The 7,760-nt window shown below is 30.3% G+C and overlaps 1 pseudogene; it reads right to left on the minus strand.

Annotated features, from left to right (window-relative positions):
• Positions 1-3,202: 3,202 nt before the first annotated feature.
• LOC123302928 lies at positions 3,203-3,984 on the minus strand (annotated as a pseudogene).
• Between the last annotated feature and the right edge of the window lie 3,776 nt (positions 3,985-7,760).

A 7,760-nucleotide genomic window follows, 5' to 3' on the forward strand; every position in this document is an offset into this window, starting at 1 on the left:
CAGTTGCCCTACAATAGTATCATAACTTTTTGGTGATATGGTATAGAGTTGGTTTATTTCATGCTAAATTTGATAAAAATTGGATGCATTTATGAGCGTTTTTTGTGACATTAAGTATACATATTAAGACTCAAGCTTACACTTACTTATACATTTAATTCATTGTTTTCATCATAACTTTCATTATTAAAATAATAATTGTCATTGCCATTATTATAATCATAATCATTATCATCATCATTTTCTGAATAATAATAATTATCATCGTCATTATCAATTTCATAATTTTCTACCTCGTTCATTTCTACGAGAAGGATGTCTTCAACTTTGAGAGGTGTTGGATCACCTTCGAACCACAGTGATTCATAACTATTTTTATTAAGTGTCCAACCGCATTGTTCCGGTGAGAAATTTAAAGAATTAGCTTGTGTAGCATTTTGCCACATTGTAACAAAAATTGTGCAGGGTATTTTTTGTTTGAGTGACTTCCAACGTGGTGGAAGCTGGGAAGTGTCAAATTTTTTAACATTTCTTAGAAAATGTTCTGCAACAGAGCTCGATGTGAATTGATTTTGGAAAATTAATAGCCTAGCATCGTCTACGTTATTACAATTAATACCATACACCTTAGAAGTATAATGTTGTAATATTTCTATATCTTTAAAATTATTAATTTTATTAATGTTGTCTAAGCTAGCAAATACTAGCTGTACTTGCGAATTTTTCATAAATTCCTTGAAAGGCGTAACTTAACCTTTTTTATAAAAGCTCGCTGTGTAATCACAGCCTGTATATGCCTGAAAACCAGACAGTGCACGACACATAGCCATGTTTGCTACCTAATTCGGTACAATTGATGAAATTAATAATGTTAGGCTTCGCTGCTATTGTACTTAAATTTATTTGTAATGTTTCTGATTTATGAATATTCCCAAGTATAACTTTGCCGGACAAGGTTTCTACGAAACAATCATAATTGTCATAAGCAAAATTCGTACTTAAATTGCCAACAAGACTTATACCAGACGGAATCAGATGATTCTCATGAAGAGAAGAATAGGTGACTTCTGTCTCCAATTCTTCATCCTTGGTGTAATTAATGGTATGTTCATATCTGTTTAACATCGTTAGTACCTTCCTACTACTTGTTAATGACTTAAGTGCTAAACCTAATGATAAATGTTTTGAAGGTTTTACGCGAAATTTAGTTATTATATAAATAAAGATTTTATTTTTATAAAGTCTTCATCGGAATTTTTACGCCGAGCATCAGGCCTCTGAATTAAATTGCAAATAAATTCAAACAGTAATTCAAGAATATGGCATTCTCCTTCAATTATATCGTTGACATCACAGAATTACGAATTTCGCATGCTACATTTCCAAACATACATTTTTCTGCGTTTACGTTTATAATTGATTTGTATATGAGGCTTTCAAGATCAAAGCCTTTTTTTAAAATTAATTTGCTAACGATGGAGAATTTACAACGACAATTTCAGCTCCATTAAATAAAATAATTTTTCTTGCAAATTCGTGAAAAACCTCGAAGGACCTTTTATGTGCTTCTCTTATTTTATGCCAATCGGTGTCAGGTTTTTGTTTTTCAATTTTTATTTCATATTTTTTAAATAAATAATTTTACAGGTCTTATGATAAGAAAAATGTGATAACTTACTCAATTCGTCCATCATTCTTTTATCATTCAGAATTGTTGCATATTCTCGAATTATGTCTTCTGAGGTGTACAACGATGTCCCAATACGTTGTTTTCCTACTCCTTTGCGCATTTTTCCACAAAAAATGCATGTTTCTTTCCATGAAGTTGATGGAGGCTCATTACCTTCTGTGCCTTCTTCCTCTTCGTGTACCGAAGTAGCATCTGTAGCTACATTTTCATCATGACTCTGTTCTTCCTGATTGTCATTTGCACTAGAAGTACTTGGCAAGTCCTGAAAGATAAATAATATGTCAATATTGAACACATTGTTAACGACATATTTAATTTGTCAGAGAAAGAAAAATTGTTTATTTAAAAAAAATGAAATGGAACAAAAGCCTTTAAACTTTAAAGTATGTATTATACAAGTCTTCTTGTGATGAGAACCATTGCATCAATATATAAATATACTCACTAAATTAGGGTCTTCAATATTGGAATTTCTAGTCTTTTGTGCATGATCCAGTGACTTTCTTTCTCCATCTTGACTCTGCTCTTCAAGGACAATATCGGTATTGTCGTGAGAAATCTAAGAATTATTAAATATTTAATTAATTTGCATGCGTTAAAAAGTAAATTGTCTCAGTTTTAAGCAAATATAATACTCTAAAGACAAAAAAATGACGAGAATGAGTCTAGTATTAAGTATAAATATATTTTTTCTAATACTTGTACATACACCTTCACGCTATAAGATTATGTCATAATCATTTTTATAACATGTTTTCAAAACAACGAATTTTTAAAGACAATCTCTATGATATGCAGCATTCTTCATCGTTTTAAAGAAATTAATATTCCCATATTTATGGTGTTTGGATTTTCGAAGATGGCCATGCGTCTAGCCTTCTCAAAATTACTTAAGTCTACTAGATCTTCAGTATCACCACACAAAAAACCCTGCTTCATTTTTATTGTTTTTTATCACTTTTTAAAAAGAAATGCTCAAAAAAATTATATTAAACGCTGTACTAATACTTCAAATAGTTATGAAACGTTGAACCAAAACACGTGTGCACTGGACAAGGTCTCAACTAAGAACTAAAACGATCATAGAGACGCTGTTCGTTTTGGGTCAGAACAGCGTCTCTACACATCTTTATTGAATATAGGACCTCACATAGGGATGGCGATTCTTTCCAATAAAGATCGATTTTTAAATCGATTCGAATCGTAACCTGATAAATCGATTCATAAAAAAATCGAGGTCTAAAAAATCGATTTTTTTTCAAATTTTTATTTACAATGTAAATTTAGATCCATTTTATGAAAAACAAGAATGATAGCATAATAAACAATCTCTGGGATCTCTTACCAGTAAAATCAGGAATTTTTTAGTTCAGGAAATTCGATAATTACAATTATTTTTATTACCATATCAAAATATCTATTTATATTTCTAATTGTATTTGTTACATTAAAAAGTTTTATTTTCTAATTGTATTTGTTACATTAAAAAGTTAAGAGAGTAGATACCATAGCTTATAGTTCCCAATGATTCATATCTAAGCTTTTTAAAAACAACAATTTGTCAAGTCTAATGGGATCCAAGCGGTTCCGCTCATGACTTGCGATGTTGCCGGCAATCGAAAAAAGGCGCTCACAGGGAACAGATGATCCTACGATACTCATATACATCACGGCTATTGAGTGAACATGGTGATAAATAGACTTTTTTTGTTCTTGCCAATAAAGTATAGGATCATAGTTTAGATGCACAACTGCCTGTGATAAATAGTATTTAAACTCTTCGTTTAAGCCTTGACTTTCCAGTGCAAGTGTATTACATGTAGAGAGTTGCTTTTTGACAAGCAACTAATGAAAATCCCAAATTCCTTTTTCTAAATCAGTCCCTTCTATTGCGTCGAATTATTCACTATTATCTTGTGGAAGTTGTTGCTGTGATTGAATATCTTAAATTGAAGTATTTATTCTATTTATTGCTCGAGAACAGGCTACATGATCAGTAAAATGAATTTTTTTTTAAATCTAGGATCAAAAATTGTCGCAGCAGCTAACAAATGAACTTGTTCAATATTTCCAATTCTTTTCTTTAAACCGTCCATAATTAAAGTTCTTGATTTAGCTCCAATGTCAGTTGAAGTTTTCATTGTATTATATATTCCAGTCAGACAAGATACGATTGGTATAATTTTACTGGCTGTAACATAGTCTTTTCCCGATATTTCTTAAGTTATTACTTCTAATGGTCTCAATATATTTATCAGATCTTTTATAAATTCTAACTGCTGTGCAATTATCATTGTCGGTGCTTTAGGATACTTGAGTAATATTGGCGCAATAATTTCAGATAACTCAACAAATCGTTCCAATTGATAAAAAACAGAATTCCATCTGGTACATACAGACTGAATCAGCCCCAAAGGCTTCGTTCGGTGATCTTGAGCTTTCTTTAAAGCGTCAGCAGCATTTGTATTATGCTTAAAATATATAGTAATATCTTTGACAGCTGTTAGTAAATTCTTGGCTTCTTCCAGTCCCTCCTTATTGTTAAATGGTTTTGATGCTACTAAGTTTAATGTATGGACAAAACATGGCATGTGTTTATTTTTGCCATAAACATTTGTGACAGCTTTAACGATATTTGCGCCATTGTCCGTGATAAACGCTACCACTTTGTTACTTATAATGCCCCATTTATGTCATCTTGATAATTACTTCTGCTAAGTAGTCGGCATTATGTGGTTTTGTTAGAGCAGTTACACCAAAAGTTATGCTCATTAATTTATTTGCATATATACAATGACCAGTTAAGCCTAAATAGCTTTGACTATTATGCGAGTCGGTCCAAACATCTGCAGTTAAAGACAGTGCTTCTACTTCTTGTATTTTTAATTTAAGTTGTGTCGAAAGAATGTCATATTTATCGTCAATCATGTGAGTAATTGTTGTTCTGGCCGGAACTTTATATAGTGGTGCTACTACTTTCATTAAATAATTAAATCCTGTTTTTTCCACAGTATTCAGAGGTAAGCCATCTTTTGCTATCATGAAGATTATTGCATTGGTTATTTGACCACGCTTAACACCATTATCTGAAAATTAATAAAAAATTCCTAATTATCGATCTCGTACGCATCTCACTTTCTTGAAAATGAATTCAAAAAAGATTTAGATTACCTCCGAATGATTTTATATTCGTTAAGCAAGAAGTCAATGTTTGCTGTTTTAAGACTGATGTAGAGGCAGAAGCCACACTTTCAGTATCCGAATTATCAACATTTTGCAAATCTGGAACTGGCACAATATGTAACGTCGTATCATCAACAACCTAAAAAAAGGAAACATAGTTATTTTCATTTATTGAACATTGATTTAAATTTTTTTCAAACTCAGTACATTGGAAAACAAAGAATGTGACATAAAGAATACAGGTTTCACTGACTTATTCATTTCCATAACCATTTTGTGCATTATCACATTCACCACCACCACTTTCACTCTTCTTTTTTAGACTTACGGTCTTAATTGTTGGATGGCGTCTTAATAAATGATTACGCAAGTTTGTTGTGTTTCCCTTAGTTTTTACTTCCTGGTGACAATATTTGCATGTGCCTCCTAAGTCTTTTTTTATGAAATGATTCCATATATCACTTTTACCCGACATTCTGAAAAAAAAATTTTTTCCTCATTAAACTTGTTAAACAACAAAATTTCTAGCATGTAGTTACTATCTTTAAGTAATATTCAAAGTAAAGTTCCTATCAGCATCAATTATTTCAATATAAAAGAATAGTTTAACATTTAATGCATAAAAAATTAACATTTACAGGTTTCTTTCTGCTTAAACTGATTTCACTTAATTAAGGTAAAATTGGAGTAAAATCGGCAGTTGAATTAAAAACAAAAACGAGAGCTTTATTATTTTGTATGTAAACAAAATAAACAATTTGAGGTTATACAGATGAATGGACATAAAGTAATAGTAAAATATGAACACTTTATTAATTAAGAACTCCACATAGTTATTTCAATGCTCATAAGTCATTATTCATATGTAAACTAAAAAAATAGCATCAGAGTAAAAAATAAAAACCGTTTTACTTACTCTTAATTGATTATTATTCCGTAACAAACACTACATAGAAATAAATATTTATTTCCCTAATCACAGTATGTATATTACAACAATCAACCAATCAAGGCATATATATAAACAAGTGAAAACAAACAATTGACTGAGTTAATTGTTGAAATACCATGCATAGTCAGTGTTGATTTCTTTATCACATAACACATACAAACATGTGACACATACATAACTGATAATCAAGTATAGCACATATTATAAAATTTCCGCCTAATTGTCGCCCTCACGGGTAAACAGTGATGTTTACGAAAAAATGTTTCAAACAAAAGTTGTTTAATTTTTGATAAGGAACATTTATTACATTAAAACTTTTGTTCTATCTCTAACGGTTTACAAGATGGGTCCTACGGACCCAAGACCCAAATGACCTATGATGCTCATTTACGAACTTGATCTCACTTTTTACGTCCTGAGTACGCTGTAAAAATTTCAGCTCGATATCTTTTTTCGTTTTTGAGTTATCGTGTCCACAGACGGACGGACGGACGGACGGACGGACAACCGAAAATGGACTAATTAGGTGATTTTATGAACACCTATGACAAAATTTTTTTCCTAGCATCATTATTTTTAAGCGTTACAAACTTGGGACTAAACTTAATATACTATGTATATTTCATGTATACATGGTATAACAAATGAATGAATAATAACAAGACAAAACAATGACGCAATATCAATCAACAAAGTCAAAGATTACCAACGTAACTTTTTTTTTACTAAAGAGAAGCGACGAAAACTAAGCACACCGCCATCTCGCGAGTTTTTAAGTAATTAAACATGTAACTGGCAATGCCGTAATATTGTGAGTACATTCAGCTAATTCTAAATAATTTTTTTTTTTTTTTACCAAAACAGAAAAAATCGAAAGTCGATTTTCAAGGGTTAAATATCGATTCAGTACGACATATCGATTTAAAAAATCGATTTATTTGGTCGTTTGATCGATTAGAGATCGCCATCCCTAACCTCACACTCAGTAGCATAAATCAAGCAAATATTTCTACTACTATATTGTCGTGTACCTGGGTTGGTCCAGAGAATGATGCTGCCACCAAAGGTCTTTGTATTTGGAAAGGAGAGACCTTATGAATCCTTTGTAGAATGAATACGATTTTTGTATTTGATTATTTAATTTATTCGATGAAGTTTAAAATATATTTTATATTAAATTATCACTTGTATTGTTGTGGTTAACGTTATTAGATCACAGTATTGTAGAGATGCAAAACTAAGTTGTAATAATCACTGTATGAGTTTTGATTATTTTAGTTTGCCTTTAAATATAAAACAATTAGGTCAAAATATACAATATTATGACGTAAAAATTGAATATTGGATATTGCTTTTTGCTGACAAGTACCTAAATATAATCAAAACCAAGCCATTGTATTACACCTTCAAATATTATGATTGTTAATTTAATAATATAAATTTGCTGACTAGATTAATGAATAAATATTTTAAATTAGGTTATTTAAAATATTATTACTTAATAATAATATGAATGATTTAGCGTGCTAGAGCCACGTTTTTAAGGATAACGCTGTCCAGGGCCTAACACACCTTCCGACTTTTTTTTAGAGGGAAAATAATTGCAAATTATTTTTCATCTAACTCAGAAGCAAAGTTATCTCTTAAAGAAGAAATTAAAAATTTACAAAATAAAGAAAACTTGGAAAACTATAAGGATAACTTCGTTAAATCAATCATAAAAGAAAAGAAACTTACATTTTGATGAGTAATGAAATTGTTTATAAATTGAATGAATTTGGTTTAAGAAAAAAAAATTTTAAGTTTTAAATATTGTAAACAATTTCATTTTACAATAGTAAATAAATGATTAGTTGAAACGTGATATATCAAATGAATAATTTTGCAACTATGCAAAAAATTTAGTTTTACTATTTTAATGAAGTACCTATGAGT

Source organism: Chrysoperla carnea, chromosome X, assembly GCF_905475395.1.
Source record: "Chrysoperla carnea chromosome X, inChrCarn1.1, whole genome shotgun sequence".
In the NCBI taxonomy this organism is placed as follows: Eukaryota; Metazoa; Arthropoda; class Insecta; order Neuroptera; family Chrysopidae; genus Chrysoperla; species Chrysoperla carnea.